The sequence below is a fragment of the Hirundo rustica genome, chromosome 2, assembly GCF_015227805.2.
Source record: "Hirundo rustica isolate bHirRus1 chromosome 2, bHirRus1.pri.v3, whole genome shotgun sequence".
In the NCBI taxonomy this organism is placed as follows: Eukaryota; Metazoa; Chordata; class Aves; order Passeriformes; family Hirundinidae; genus Hirundo; species Hirundo rustica.
In genome coordinates this window covers 1,916,777-1,933,537 of record NC_053451.1, presented here as the reverse complement: position 1 = coordinate 1,933,537, position 16,761 = coordinate 1,916,777, and the positions used below count along the sequence as shown (strand labels likewise).

The 16,761-nt window shown below is 42.5% G+C and overlaps 1 long non-coding RNA gene across 1 annotated transcript; it reads left to right on the top strand.

Moving 5' to 3' along the window:
- Positions 1 to 2,775: 2,775 nt before the first annotated feature.
- LOC120749115 (uncharacterized) lies at positions 2,776 to 13,899 on the top strand. The gene is made up of 3 exons (XR_005699536.2): positions 2,776 to 2,970; positions 11,743 to 11,936; positions 13,780 to 13,899. It is a non-coding gene; the product is annotated as an uncharacterized LOC120749115 (long non-coding RNA).
- Positions 13,900 to 16,761: the final 2,862 nt, after the last annotated feature.

Sequence of the window (16,761 nt, the reverse complement as noted above, 5' to 3'; positions counted from 1 at the left end):
AGTCACTCTCTAGTTGTGGAGGCTGTGGTGGGACATCCCAAGTGGGTTTACAGAGCTGGCAGACCTCAGAGGAGCAATTCTGTGAGTGTAAAGAGCCCATCTTCATGAGCAGGAGGAGCTTGGAGTTGGAATTCCACCACCTTGATCATGTTTGGAGTAGAGGAAAGACATAATTAAGGTTTGGTCTTCAGCTCTGCTCTTGTATCTGATCATCTTCTAGGATGTTAAATCATATGTATAAAACTGTAAACCTTTACTAGATTTTGCACACGCACTCGTATGCAGAAACAAATATATTTATTGCATATGTTTGTGTGCAGAGTAATCAATAGAGAATTTGAAGGCACAAAACACATCATTTCATTCTACATTGGCCCCGTGTCATTGTGTTTATTCTTTCGTTGCCTGGCGACAGCCAAGGCTGAGCTAAATCCCCTTCCTCCCCCTCCAGCCCTCACTTGGGGAGGTGGCCAGCAGGAATACTGGTTTTGCTATTTATGTCTCCAACTCAGAAGTTGTCCCAGTAAAAATAAAGTTTCTTGGCATGGGACAAGAAAACAGTGCACTCACAGAACTGGACAGTGCCACCCCTTCCCTCATTCCCACCAGGGGTCAATGAAATTCAAATAAATACTGTGACTCACTGCTTGCTCCCTCTCCTTGGTTCAGTAAATCTTGGATTGATTTAGTGAGTGGTGTGGCAGAGAGGGCTTGGAGCTCAGTGAACTGCGAGTGCAGGTGCACAGTGGGGCTGAGCTGAGCCCAGGCTGATTTACTGACATCTTACCATTTAATGGCTTCGCGTTTTTTTCCCCAGAAGCGTGCGTTCTTATGGAAGCACATGTTTTTGACACTAGAAGCACCGTAGCCACTAAATTTTTATACATCCTCCGTGTATCCTTTTCACTTTAAAATCAGGATTTATGAGCTGAAAACGAATTGCATACTTCATCTGCACCATGCTTTTCTTATTTTAATTCATTCCCTGCAACGCCATCGCAGCGTCCTTTGCTTCATCTGGGTTTCTTGAGATTCATTATCATCAAATAGGAGTAGAAGGAAGCTGTGGTTTGTGTTTCCATGTGTCTATTTCATTTCACTGGGTGAGGAGAGTTGAAAATATGAAGGGGTGCATACAATTGCGTGCAAGACAGCCAGCATCCCGACAGGGCACATCTCTGCAGGTTTGTGTGGTTTGTCTTCAGGACCCTGCTCTGCTGATCCACTCTGAACTGAGCAGAATTCAGCCTTGGAAATGTGGGTGACATTTGACAAAATGCAGCTGATACCAGCGCATCTCAAAGCAAACCTGATGTAGCAGAAAATGTTGGTTCTCCAAGGTTTTTGAAGATTTAGGGTTCAGGTCTGTGAAAATCTGATCACAGGACTCTTCTCTTCACAGATGTGACTCTGGTAGCCAAGGAGCATTTCCTTTCCTTAATGGGTATTTCAGTCTTGATCTTTGTCACCTCACTGAGAAGTGGATTTTAGGATCGGGATGAGGACAAGATGATTGCTTTTTGGTTTATAACCTTGTTATAAACTTTAATGACAATAAACATGCGATCAATCAGCGCTGGGGCTGGAAAGGCTGAAAACCCCCAAGGACAGAACAACCAAAGACTTTCTCAGGTGAAACCCTCTGTGAACGCTACCTGATGTGCTGCTCAAAGGAAATTTTACTATTTTTTTTCCAATTCTGCCCCCTTCCCACTGAGGTGCTGAGTTAAACCATAGAATCACATCCTTGAGCGCTGAAAATCAAACTCTGTGGTATCACACTGGAGTTCTGAGGCGTGGGGTGAAATCTGCACTGGCAAAGCAGCAGGCAGCTTTTACCAGAACAAGTTTATCCCTGGTGGGAAGGGACAGGGATGTTTGGGCATCCATGCTCTTTCCTCATGCCCCATCTCTTCATGAAGAGCGAGGTCCTGGCCTAGGTTGCAGCTCAGAACTGCTGTGCTGGGCCAGGAGCAGCTGTTCAAACACAGCAGAAATGATGTCAGGTGCTGGCACCCGGCAGAAAGCACGGTGAAGAATTCTGGGTATGTAGGTACGCTCACAGGGTTGACGTTTTTATAGGGAAAGCCGATGCATGGGACATCCTACAGCCCTTCCTGTTAAAAGGAGCTGGGTAAGAAATGAAGCACAGCGAGAGAAATGTTGGACTGTGCTTTAAAATGAGGTTACCATAACACTTGATTAATGCTGCTTGAGTCATGCTGCAATTGCAGCGCGTATACAAACTGTTTTAAGATTTATTGTGCAGTAAAAAAGTCTCATTAGGGAGATGTGTGGATGTTCAGTGCCATGTAAGTCTCCTTTTAGCTCCAGGCCAGCTTTAAAATCCCGTTCTGTACTTTTTTTGGAAAGTTGCAAATCCAAACACTAGCATCTGACAGAATTTAAGACAATTAGACATTAATAGTCATATTTAATATCTTTTTTTTTAGATTAAGGAAATAGCATTGTAATCCTTTTAAAATTGGGAAAAGGAAAAAAAACCCAAGCTTTTACATTTCTGATTTTTATACCCATTCCTGTTCAAGTATGTTGTTTGGCAGGCGGGTTTTTTGGTGTTCTTTTGTGAAACGTTTTAATACATTTCAGTTCAAATTTGCTATCAGTTTTTTTTATTTTTTTTAATTGGAAAGGTGATGGGATGTATTTTCCTTCATCTTTCTCAGGAATGAAAGGGCAATGCTCTGTGTCAATATAGGTTCACGTTTGAATGTTTTACTCCAAACTTTGCCGCAGGTCTGAGGCCAAGCACAGGTCACGTGCTAAACAAATTCATTGGAACTGGCTGTAGTAAAACTGGTTTCTCCAAGACTTGCTCCTCATAGAAGTGCCGGTTTCTGCATCCTTTGAAGCAGATTTTGGTGGCAATTTATGGATTTTACACATCATGGGAGATGCCAGGCCATGTTTTTATCCCGCCAGAATCCCTGCCATCCTCTGCAGTGTCAGGTCAGTCCTCATCTTCATGAAATTGATGTGAGCTACAACCCCGATGGTCCCATTTGTGACACAGACCTGTGATCATCATTTCCTATAAAGTTCTGAGGGCCCCTAATAAGTCCTGAGCTAGTTTTCTATCGAGGAACAATAAATAAAGCGGTTGTAAAAACAAAAAGTTCCTCCAGTGACAGTGAGTTGTCTCTGCTGTGCTCATCTGCTGCCAGGAGCACTTTCCACTCTGTTTCTGTTCTCCCTCTGGTTTTGTCTGTGGGGTTGATATGCATAAAATATTTCCTGGGGGGAAAAAAAAAAACCCAAACCAAAACATTATAAAGCTTTTGTAGTAGTAGTATTTAGTTATCTATTTTTATTTGTTTATTTTCTCAGCAATAGGTTTAGAGGCTATTCTGCTTTGAAATGCTAAATGAAATGCTTTTCTATACATACTGTAAGATAAACCTTGAAGACAATTTCTTTTCGAAGCAAAAAGTGATATTAATTAAGAAAAAAGTACTTGAGAGAAAAAAAATTATATTTCTCTTGTGCATCTTTCTTTCTGCCACACATGTCACACTCCCCTCATTTACCACAAAACCTTTTACTTTGCTGTCTGTATGGATCGTATTTCAATTTCTTCTGCAATTTCTGCTTTAGAGTTTATATGAGACAATGTATACATAGCAATGGCAAGGTGGAAACCCCCAGTGTTCTGTTTGGTTATTTTTATCGGAGCAGCACTCTAAGACAAATAATCCATAAAATTTGTTTATACAGAAAACGTATTCCCTTGCATCGCTGCACCCTTCAGCTCTATTTTAAAATTATCTCGAATGTAAACTTCCAAAAGTAGCTGATTTCTAGAAAACATAAAGTAAAGGGGATGCTTTGTTGAATACTTGCATTAAATCCTGAATAAATTCAATGTCTTAAGGACGTTCTGTCTTTTCCCTTAACTGCTGTAGAATGCTTAAAAATGAGAGAAAAAATGGGCAAAAGAGTTGTGATTTTCTTTTCGATAGAAGTAATTATTGTCACTATTATGAGGAACTGAAGGTGAAAGCTTTACTTAATTTCATGTTTTTGAAAGGTAAATTATTCAGGAGTGCTCAGGGGCTGGTACAGATATTTAAATCTGGTGTTCAGTGTAGAAAAGCAGGATTGCACACTATACAGCACTATTCTATAGGAGTTTTTTACCTTTAGGAAAGGAGGTCTGGATTTCAGCATTGAAACATTTCTACCGTTGAATTTCTTAATAAGAATATTGAAGTGCTTCTTAAAAAGGAAGAGGAAATAGTGTTGTGTAAGTGGTAGTTTAAACCAGAAATGAACAGTGAATTCCTGGCTGAGGTTGGTGAATTTTAGTGAACTTCCTGCCTACACTGAAGGCTCGAAATAGAGTTCCTTGTCTCTCACGATTTTGCTGAGAGAATTGTGGAAATTGTAGGCCAGGTGAAGTGATTGAAAATTCCTGGATATCCCACAGACTTTGTGACAGGTATCAGGTGTCACTTGCCACTCCTAAGTCCTTCGATGCCAAGAATTAAAATGCGCCAAGCGTTTCTAATGCTGTCAAATCTCAGGACTGAGCTGCAGTGGTCCTTGCAATAAATCTGGCAATTTTCGCTCGCCAGCCCAGTCCTCAGTGGCCTTTCCTTGGACTGCCCAGTGCAGGGTTTCACGGGAGCCTCACGTGGTAGCATTTTCCCAGGAATTTCCCAGCCTGCCATGGAGCGAGGCGCGGAGCAAAGAGCGCTCTACGGTTTCCTCTCAGCGCATTTACGGCTGTTTTTTCCAAGCTCAGCGCGCGTGTTTCCGAGGCAGGAGAGGGCCAGGGCACCCCAGGATTGTTGTGTTAAGTGAAATTCCGGTCACTGCGAGCGCTGGCTCTCCGGACAGCCGTGAGCTTGCAGCGTGCTGGACTGAACCGTGCAGCGCGGTTTCGCAGATGGAAATGCCCGTGCAGCTCCGAAGCGCTGCTTAACGCGAGGAGGGAAAAGAAAGATAGCTGTGCAGATTTATTTGTATGGGCACACATAGAATTAGTAGAGAAATGATGAGATTTTGGGCCAGTTTCAGACCTGCGGTGCTTAAATGATGGGGTGTCAGGACACCTCTTTTGGCGGCAGAATCTGACACTCATGGGAACTTTTACCCATAAAATTCCTGCAAAGTACCGTGGTGTTTTCTCAACCCATTCGTAACATCCACTGGTGGGGCATTAATTTAGACTTGATTCGTCTCCTGCCTGTTTGTTTGCTGTCCCTGGATTTTAATTGCTCTGAAATTCCGTTTGTTTCTGAGAGCGCAGTGAGAGCTCTTCAATCTGTTTAGTGCAGCACATGAAGTGGGCCTGAGTGGCTGACAATGACTACAAACTATCAGCTTTCAAAAGAGTGAAGAGATCTGTGAAGAGCACAGAAGCTTTCACTTACTAGGAGTGTATTTCCCATCCCAGGCCAACATCAATAATCCCAGAGCTGGAGCTCAGCCCTGACATCTCCTGCAGTTATATGCAACACAGCTGGCTCTGTGCTGAAGATAAGGATGGTTTTGCTGAGGTAATGCTCATTACAGGATGTCTTTCTCCTGTTTTTCTTTGCCATCTGGTTACAAATGGGTCTCTTTTCTCAGTGCAGGGTTATTTCAGATATTTGCCAGAAGAATTCCAATTCTTTAGCTTATTGCCATATGTTGTTGCTGCCTGCTGTCTGATTAAAAGCCATAAAACCAGCAGCTTGCTGCAGTTTCCTTAAGAGATGGGATGGCCATAATCAGCACGAGACTTGCAGGAATTTGAGAACAATTCCTTAAAAACTGAACATAAACATTGCTGTCCGTAGTCACATTCCTGGTGATGAGACCAGGGATACCGCTTTTCATCCAGGTGTGTGTGTGATACCTTCGGCTGTAAGTGAAGCTGTCCTGAAAAAATCACCATAAAATTACAACTGCCCCCGTTTTTCAGTTCAAGAAACCGAGATAAATTCTGTGACCTGTGCAGTTCCAAGCAGGAGCCAAAGAACTGAACCAGAAATTGAGTTTCAGTCAAGTGCCTTAGTCACAAGCACACCCATAATCAGAACAGGCTGTTTTAAAGACCATTTGTGTTTGTTTCTCTCCTTCCCATCAGTCTGCTTGTCATCAGAAACAAACCAAAGGAGGAGCTGAATGCAGAAAGGAAATATTGAGGTGGATTTTTTACAGGAATTTTAGATGTCTTTAGTCTGTAATAGATGAAATAATTTAGCTTGTTAGAGGAATAAAATGGTCACATCAAAATGAACTGATTTTTTGGTTTACTCTTGCCAGTTTTCACATTTTGGATGGAAAATGAGGTCCGTACAAGGTGGTCATCATTTTGGTTTTTAGTACACAGTGAATTTCCTCCCTTCCACTAAAGTCCACTGGTCTTCTCCAAACGTAAGGAAAACTTTACTTTCCTATCAGACTTTCATGTTAGCATACATGAGATCCATATTTACTTTACTAGCTACTGTGGAACAAAGGAAAATTCTAAGTCTGTGTGATAACCGACAGCAAAAGCTTTTGTGATGGGCTCTTGATGTTTCTTTCCCACACAAAATTTTGGGAGGTCATATTTGTCCACGTTACAGTTTTCAAAACCAGCACAAAAGCCTAGATTTGTAATTACCAACTAGCTGCTGGGCATAAAATTCTAAAGAAGGATGTTTATAATCCCCTGATAACATTCAGCAAGGTTAGCCAAATGGATTTTTTCCTTTGCTTCAAACACTGATGCCAATGGAAGACTTGTATTGGACAACATCTGTGAGTAAGAGTTTCTGACCCTTTCTTTAGATTTGGGTAATTTAGACCCTTTCTCTATGGCTTCAAACCATTCAAGGAGTCCACCATGGGGAAACTTTGCAATGCCAGCTCCTGGAGGTGAAATCCCCAGTTCTTTTTTCCCCTTTACCTCTGCCAGCTGTGTCGTGCAGATGTGCAGCCTCCTTCCTGCCCCACCAAATCCTCAGGCTGGGGAATGGTGACCCTGCTGAAACCCTGCATCTCTCTGTTCCTGTCTTTGTGACCTTGAGAAAGTGCTTCCCTTCTGCTCAGACTTTCCTTTTCCTCATAGAGTGGTTGTGTTTTCAGCTTTCGGTGTGAGATTTATGACCTAAATACTAGGTCTGGATTTCTGCTGATTTATTTACGTTTTAACAGGAAATAGTGGCCATCAATATTAGGATTCCCTTTTTAGAGATCGTTTGGCAAAATCCCAGAGTTTTTATTTACTTATCAAAAGCATACCAGAGGTTGCTTGATGAGGCAGAGACTTATTAAAGTTCCCTCTGACCCAGCCTCATTCTTCGAAAAATCTTTGAAAAAGAAATATTGCTGGGGTTTGTCTCTTAGCTCTTCATCTTCGCTCCTCTGACTTCTGCTGCTCCTTTCTACCTGGTTGTGTCTGAACAATCACTGTGAGTAAATAAGGCACGAGTTCAAATCTACCACACAAAAGGAGTAGGTAAAAAGTTGCACGTTTTTTACACAGTGACAGCAAGTGAGGGAAAATAAAAGAGGCTTGGGAAGCAAAAGAGAAGGTTACCTTCCAAAATCAGGATGTAGAACTCTGATGCAGAAGCAATGATTTAGGAAGCAGACTACTGAAAAGTTTGCTGGTGTTTGACATCTTGTGCACCTGGAGCTGTCAATATGAGAGATTTTCCCACTGTGTTTTCCTTGCAGAACTACATGGCCTCAGCTGGTAACAGACAGTTCTCACTGTATTGAGGGTATTTTCCCATGAAGAATTTCTTGTTAGTCAGAGCAATTTTGGTTTCTGAATGTGTTTCTAGAAAACGTTGGTCAGCTGTTTTGAAAACTTGAGTTAGCTGGGTTACTGATCCTCATACACAGGGGTTTTTTTTCAAGAAACAGTGGAAGAGATGTTTGTGCTTTTTATTTTCCCACAGTAAAATGAGTAATTTTGAAATGGCAGATCCCATGGCCCTCTGTTTCTCGATGCTCTTTGATCCAGATTTTTGCATTCGAGTCGTCTGAGTCATTCAGAGAATCACAGAATTATCACAGAACGGTTTGGCTTGGAAGGGACCTTAAACCCTATCCAGTGCCACCCTCTGCCACAGATAGGGACACCTTCCACTGTCTCAGGGTGCTCCAAGCCCTGTCCAACCTGGCCTTGGGCACTTCCAGGGATCCAGGGGCAGCCGCAGCTTCTCTGGGTAACCAATTTCAGCTTGACCTCAGCTCTTTTCAAACCGCCTTGCAAAATAATGCTGGAAACTGCTAACAGGGATAAAGGATGCTCCATGTTTGTCCTCTGCAATTCTGCACCATTTGCTTCTAATCTTCTGCTTGGTGGTGATACCTGGTGTGAACTCATGGAATTTCAGCGATCCAGTGGGAAGGGTTGGTCCGTGCCGTGGAATGATTCAGTCCTGCAAAGTGTGCACCTTGTTATGCCTGTGCTTTTCTACTGACATTTTTGGAGTTGTTAAAGAAGTGCTCAGAATTACCTAGAATGGATAAAAGGAGGTATTTAGAGTGCTTCTGGGGGGTACATCAGCTCAGGCTGCTGGAAGTTGATCTATAAACTGGATAGCTCAGGAAATTGGTAAGAGCTAAGCAGCTTTGGTGCAGAGCTTGCCAAAGACTGTAGACTTTTCCTTAATATATTGGATTGGAAATGTTACGTCTGAGTACACAGAATTGCAGTGTATCCTGAGCTGGAAGGGACCCCCAAGGATCGTCCAGCTCCTGGCCCTGCACAGGACATCGCAACAATCCCACCCTGTGCCTGAGGGTGCTGTCCAAACACTTAATGATATGTTTAGTGATTCAGAAAAACACCAAAACTGAGGGAAATTGTGGCTTGAGTGTCTTGCCTTTGCTGCTTCTTGGAGAACGGTGATACTTCAACTTTTGGGTCACTGAGGGATGCAGATTTTTACTCTTTGCCATTTTTAACCTTTCTGTTACCTTTCTGTTTTAACCTTTCACTTCCAAGGGATCTTTTTTTTTTAACATGATGCAGAATTACTATCAGGTGAGAGGAGAGACAGAGAGTCATCTCCAATGTTTCCACGCAGTGGGAAAATAATTTCCTATCTGTAGTCAAGCATAATGTGGATTTCATTCATTATCATTGCATGCACTGAGAGGAAGAGAGGAGAGCAGCAGTGAAGGTGGTGTTTATCTTCTTTCCTCCACCTGTGCTGAGCAGCCACACTCTGTAGCACTGAACAAACCGGGAAGAGGATTGCTGGGAAAGTGTAATTTTACATACCCATCATTATGGGGTGAGTTAAGATACTGGACTTCAGGTCACTTTACAGCCTGGGGGGAAAGTAAATCCTCTCTTCTGGGCTGGCAGTTGCATGAAATGCAGCCCTTTCCTGCAGGGTTTCACCCCTAGAAGATTTATTCTCTGTTCCCTTTTCATAAATCCCAGATGAACTTTTAAATCCAGGATCGTTTGAAGCCACTGAACTTTCATAAGCTGATTTGCATGGAACACAGAAGTCTGAGGCAAGAATGACTGCAGACTAGAATGTACCATAGATCTATGCCAGAAGCTTTGAACTCAGGTACAAGTGAATCATTTCCAAGTACTCTGGCCCACACAATGGAATATTTCCTGTGTGGATGAATTACATGCTGCCTGGGTGGGCTTCTGAATGGTGAGAAAAAGAAACCCCGAAGATGAAAAAGTCCCTGCTGCACTTCAATGAGGGAAGCAACCCAAAGAAACCCTGAAATGCCAGGGCTGCTGCAATTGTTTTGGGTTTATCCTGCAACGAGCTGATTGAAGTGTACAAGGAGGGCTGCAGCGTGGTTTGCTGCCCAAAACCCCCTCATTATCTCCTTTTTTACAGCAAATAAATAAAAGCAATCGTTTAAACTTCTCCTCTCAGTGTCTAGATTGAAAAGAGGGAAAAGCGTACAACGTTCCAGTTTTTATTACTGAAGGACGTCATTTGAACATCTGCTATCCTTAGGTGGAGCCTGAAGAGGGGAACCAAAAAATTATGTCAGCTTCAAATCTTCCCACTTCTGAGCAGGGGGGGAATTCCACCTGGTGAGAGTTAAAAAGAACTTCCTGGGCTGGTTTCTGCAGGTTCCAGCCCCCGTTGGGTGTGGGGTGTTTGGCCTCAAGTAGCCAGTGTTGATCAGGGTTGTAGAGCATCTTGGTGTTGTTTTGTCGTCCAGGCTGGGGAGAACCGTCTGAGAACTGATTGATCCCACTGGGTGGATTTCTGGGAGTGTGGCTGCAGGAGGAAAAGCTTAATTTTGCATAAAGTGCAGTGTGGCTTCCTTAGGGCTAGAAGCGAATTATTTCTCATGGCCCACTTTCAAAGTGTTTGCTGTGGTGAAAAGCTGGAGTTTCTCATCTGCTGCCATCAGAGGCAAAGGTTTGTTCCCATTTAAGGCTGTGCAAGCAGCTGATGGGCACCCAGCCTACCGCAGAGCACTCAGAAATCTGCATGTCCTATTCCACCGCTTCCTGCAATAACTGCTGCCTTCCCAAATGAACCAGGTTTATTTTGGACCACCTCCCCACAGTGGGGACCAGCCCCTCCAGCCCTTCATCCCTGAGAAAACAGGAGCAAACAGAGGAGAGTCCCACTGCAGCACCATTTCCAAGGGAGGAGGTGGAAGTCAATTTGTTTAATAGCTGTGAACCGGCCTTGGAGATGAGCTCATGGTGTCCGTGAGGAATGAGGCCCGTGGGCCCCAAGGCTCCAAGCCCTCGTGTTATCCTTCTCAGTTTATTATTTTTTAAGCTAAAATTTAATGTAGCTGAACAGTTAGATCCAAGATTAACAAAAAGCAATCCCTCATGTAACTCCATTAAATGCACTGGAGTTGCACCAAGCATGACTTTGGCCCATTGAGTGTTTTCTCTGAAGTTGTGAATCATCTTTGACACAACTTCACTGATTTAACCTTTTGGACCACAGACTGATACCAGCATTTCTACAAAACCTCAGAAGCCATCCTCAGAAATTTCCATGATCCCATTTTTTATTTTTTTTTCAAAACCACATGGCAAGTCTTGGGATTGTGCTGAATGAAACATCAGAACTTGTATAGAAAGCTCATAAATACCTCACTTTGAAGCATTGCTTAGCACTGAAGTTTCTGGCAGTATTTTTCCTCTGAAATAAGGGGGCTCTTGTTCCTAAATCTTACTGTTGTGATTTTGAATGTGATCTCTCAGGCTCTCTGTCTAAATCACTCTCTTTCTGTAGAGTTTTGGTGCTGAATGTGATCTGCCCTATGAGTAGGATGGTCTAGTCTGGTTTCCCAGAAGAAAGATGATGTCAACATGTAACGTCTAGTTTTTGTTGGTAGAAATGTCCAGTATTTTTTCTTCAGCACCTCAGCCAGGTTTTCTGAGTCTAAACAGATTTCCAGTTGTATTCTTACAGCTCTATCAAAATGGTTTAATTCAGCTTTCATTGACAGTGACCACAGGATCAAGTTTTTTTCTGATTTATTCAGAAATTTTCACCCTTTATCTGATGATTTGGCCAAGATGGTGAATTTCAGTCTTTTTCACTGTAGAATTAGTATTTCTAAGTACATATAACAATATATTTATAAACTCTTGACTTACCAAAAGGCACTCATTAGACCTTGAACTCTTCAACAACTATATTAAAGATCTTTAGACTGAGTTCACTGATGCTGAATGTCTTTAGCAGAAAGAAATCTTTTATCTTGGGTATGGCAGCAAGGAGCGAGTGCCATAAAAGAATATGAAAAATAAAACATTTTTGTTTCTTTTAGGACAAGATATAATAGAAGCACTAAGAATCTGGGAAACAAATGTTTTAAAACCAACAAGATCTCCATAGCAAAATTGTTTGAAGAGCGGCATGATTTATTTGGAAAACCAGCAGAATTGGAAAATTTTTTATAGGAAGGAGGACAATTTATCCATGGAGCTTATGAAAAATTCACTGTCCTTGATGCCTTGAAAAGTGAGTACTTTCTTCTTGACACAGCAATGAAAATCATGGCAAAGAGCTGGATAAAGTGTATTTTGTCATTATGAGGGGAAGTTCATTAAGTCAGAGTTAATTTAAGCATCGTTTCCTCCTCTGAAGAAAAGGCCTTGATCTAGAAGCAGCCTTACTCAGTGTATGTCCCAAAATCTTCTTGCTAAAGGGGAAATCTTTCCTTCCTAATGTTCACATATTTGGAAGTACTCTTGTGTGCTTATCTTTGTTCCTGTAATGAAAGAGGGATTCATTCAGCACTTCCTACTCAAGCTTGCAGTGTCTCTTGTGAGTCACAGTTAAAAATATTAAAGAGGATGTTTCGGAGAAAAGGGGAGTATTGGGAGTATTTTGAGATATTCACCCTGAATTTAGGATGAATTACAAGAAAGAAAGTGGATGTTGGATCCCGTTGTCTCACTGAAGGAACTCCATTTAAAAAAAGATGAGTGCCTCTGAGTGCTGATGTGTTTCAGCAGAACAGGGGGAGGAAGAGCAGTGCTGGTATCTCACACAGTTAATAAGTGAGAACTTATATTTTCAGGTGAAATTTGCCCTTCATACTGAAAGTATCTTTTATTTAAATGTACAAAATCATTGCCATGACATGTCGTATGAGCTCATCACAGTATAACCACCATCATACACTTTAAAACTTCTTTTTTTCCCTGACCTTCACCAAAAATCTCACAGATCTGAAAGCGGTAAAACTAATCCGGGCCTATATTCTGATCAGTATCCTATGTTTAGCTTATCTAATATTATACTCTTTTAAAAAAGCCATAACTAAACAGGACCTCTCCCTGTGTTATTTTTGAACATCCATTATGTGATCACATACATTAGGATTGCGAGTCCAAGACCCAGAATTCATTAATCACTAAAACCACAATTAATTGCCTGAGCATGTTTCACATTTCCTTCCTTCCTTTTTCTTTTTGAACTTCCAGTCTCATTTCCCTTTTCTCAGAACCCTCCTTGCAGCAAAAGAAATGCAGGTGGCTCCTGGGCTCCTCTGCTTTCTCCTCCTTTTTTGCTAAGCTGACTACAAAGAAACAAGAAAACTCCTGGAGCAGAGAGGACATTCCTGTTTATGCCCTGAGTTTGTTTGTACCTGGTACCACAGTGTCTCACAGAGCTGGGGGAAAAAATCCAAGATATTCAGCAAAAGAACACTTAGATTAAAAAATAAACAAAAAATTAGTTTTTTTTTTTACCTGAGAAGAAGTATTTAACGTGTCCTAACACCTGGGACACGCGAAAACAAAAGAGGACATGGAGGTGTCATACCAGTGCCAGGAGCTTCCTCTAAATAGTGAAACAAGTGGAGTTTTTGCACAATTTCAAAACTGGTGGTGGTGAAAAGACTGTTGTGGTATGACATGGAGCACCATTGACTGTAAAACACAAATCACATAAATAATTTCCATGTCTATTCAATTGAGGTCTTTTTTTCCTGAAACTAGAGTCAAAAAAATCTTCTCAGTTTTAGCTGAAGGAGGATGAGGAGTATTTAAATATTTGCAGTAAGGCCAATTAGCTGAAACCTTGGGTGTTTCATTGGGGTTCATTAGCCACAACTTATTAATTCAGCATATGACTTTCCCACTATTCCACCATAAGCCCACATCCATTTATTTCTCTGTATATTTGGGGGAATTTGAAGTATTGCAGTTTCCACAGTGTGACAGCTTGATTTTTGTTTATTTAGCAAATAGAACCGAACTGCTGCCCCACTTTTTCCTGTTGTGATGAAAAGACTAGACATGGAGGGCGTTGGATCACTTTAAATATGATTTACAGGCACAGCTTTTCCTTCTGACAGTTTGCAGAAGTCTGGACCCAAACTGTGTGGGATGGAAATGTGATGGGAATTTCTGAACTCCAGTACTCCTCAAACCCATCAAGATAGCTGGTAATGTACAACTGGGCTGCACTGAGAAATAGCTCACAGCTTTCGCTTGATTAATTCAAAACCACTGCCTTGAGGGGCTCCTCAGGATGAAATTCATCAGATGTTAAAGGGTTGAGCTCAGAAGGGAAGAGGGTGGTGACTCCAGCCCTCGGTGTGTCCCCAGCCCAAGTGGTTTCATAACAGCTGCGAGCTCCATGTTATTCACACCGTGCGGGCCCTGAAGCACTTCTCAGATAGGTCATCTTTTCCAGCCCTTAAAACCCAGTTCTTCTGCCATTTGGTTCCTGATTTACACTGGAGACCGTTTGACTCATCACTAAATTATCTTCAGGCTGTAATACTGAGGGGATTACAAATAACTCCCTTTGTAACTATTAATCCTATTGCGTACTGTGCTCCTCTTTCTCAAACATATATATTTTATTGCTAAAAGCACTCAGATCAGTAGAAGAACGTACATGGATGTCAGACCAGATGTATTCTGTACTTGTGGACAATCCATGGATCTTTTAAGTCACCATAAGTGCAATTAAATTATCTGAGTTAGGACTCATCCTGATTTTACCAGACAAAATGCAGGTTTCGATCTGGCAGATTCAGCTGGAGTAATCCTTAATTCCCCTGCCACAGGAATTTGCAACCATTTAATTATAATACAATACCAAGGAATTTTTTAATCTTTCTCATGCTTCTGCTTCCTTCTCACAATTCTGCAACTGTGCAGAAGTTTGATAGTTTTGGTTCAATAAACCATATTGCTAAAGGAAACACGGTCTGGCAGAAGACCTGCCCCTCTATGTCGTTTGCTTTCATCATGTACTGACCTTGTTTTTGCCACTGGATTTTGTGCTATTCTGGTACTACTGATGTAAACAGGTAATTTGATTATTTGAATTGTTCATCACTGGGGATGTTTCACTGAAACCAACTTATTGTATGTTTAATAAAGAAAAACAGATCAGGATAATAGGATACAAAAAGTTCACGACCCCTCTGCCTCTTCTTCTGTCCAGTTTCAGGAGCCGTGTTCTGTCTCTAAAGCCCTCCGTGCAGGCAGCGTTGTGTTCAAAGCACAGAGCAGCCCCTGTTCTCGATTTGTGTCACTCATAAGGGTGAGGTATTTATGAGTTTTCTATACAAGCTCTGATGTCTCATTCACGGGAGTCAGATTCAGAAAGCCTGGCTCTAATCCTGCCTGCGTTAGACACTGATGAAGTTTCTGCCAGCTCTGTGTGCTTTTTTCATTCCCCAGGTGTGGGCACTTGGTGCCCTTCTGCCTCTTGAGTGCTTCATAGGGCAGGGATCTGCTGCTTGTCCTGCACATCTCCCGTGAGGAAAAGCTGAGAGAATTGGGATTGTTCAGCCTGGAGATGAGGGACTTGAGAGTGACCCGATTGTGGCCTTCCAGCGCCTGAAAGGAACTACGAGAAAAGATGGAAAGAGATAATTTGCAAAGGCCTGGAGTGAAATGGCTTCCCACTGACCAAGAGTGGGTTTAGATTTTATATTAGGAAAAAAATTCTTCCCTCCGAGAGCGGTGAGGCCCTGGCACAGGGTGCCCAGAGAAGCTGTGGCTGCCCCTGGATCCCTGGCAGTGTCCAAGGCCAGGTTGGACACTGGGGCTTGGAACAACCTGAGACGGTCGAAGGTGTCCCTGCCCGTGGCAGGGGGTAGAATAAAAAGGGTTTTAAGGTCCCTTCCAACCTAAACCGTTCTGTCTGTGAATCTGTGATGTGGCAGCCAGTTTATCTCAGGCAGAGAGAAAATCCCTGAATCCCAGGATCCTAAAATAGGTCAGTTGGGAGGGTCCCACTGTGGTTCACCTGGTCCAACCACCCTTTTCAGGCAGAGCACAGGGTACAGGGTTGTGTCCAAAAGGTTCGGGAATATCTCCAGTGAGGGAGACTCCATAAGTTGATCCATTTTCTTTGGGAGTTATCTTTTCAGTCTTTAAAAGCGTCGATTTTACAGGTTTTGGCGTTGCCATCTGAAATGTTAGAGACGACAGCTTTGTCCCCAGATCTTGTCTCAGTACACATTTGGGATATTTGAAAGCTTTTGAGCGTGCACGTTCTGAAACGGCCAGAACGATTCACCCCTTCCTTCATCAAATGCATAATTTGTCTCAACTCAGAAGATAAAGCCGGGGATGAAGTAATCCTCTAAATATTGCACACTGATGAGATAGGTTCAGGGCTTTGGGGTACTTTGTGGTGCTAGGTTGTAAATCAGAGGAACAATAAGCAACGGAAGCGACGTTGCCCTTTAATTGGGGGGTAAGTCATTGCAGTGCTTACATCTGAATCAGGCGCTGCATGAATGACATTATTATCCGCCGCTCCCGGGGAGCAGCTTCCAACGTGGAGACCGCACGGAGGTTTGGGAGGGCTGCTCGGGGTGCAGCAGGGTTCAGTGAGACAAAGCACACACTGTTGGGTCCAGCTGACATGGTCTGTTCCCTCCAGCAGTCATGAAACGTTCACCTCTTTGACTGGAGAAAAGAGCGATTTGTGATTATCAAGTGAGACGTTCTGGAAGTGCTCTGCTCCAAAGGACCAACAATAACTCTCGGGTTTATAAGAGCCACAGAATGTCCGTAGATGAGGTTGATTACCAAACAATAGATTAAATCATGCCTGTCACAAAGCTCAGTGTTGCCACATTGGTGCATTGATTAATGGCATTTGGCAACTCTCCGAGTGGCCATTTGCCATTCATTCATGGGTGCCCTCTGGAGTACAATATGAGAGTGACCTGTTGGGAAAAGGAATTCTATTTTTTTTTTTTTTTTTTTTTTTTTGGTCATCTGTTCATTGTTTCTACTGTGGTAACAGAGAAAAACTGGGGGTGGGTGAAGCCAAGACCTTCAGTTAGCTCTTAGTGGGCACAAAT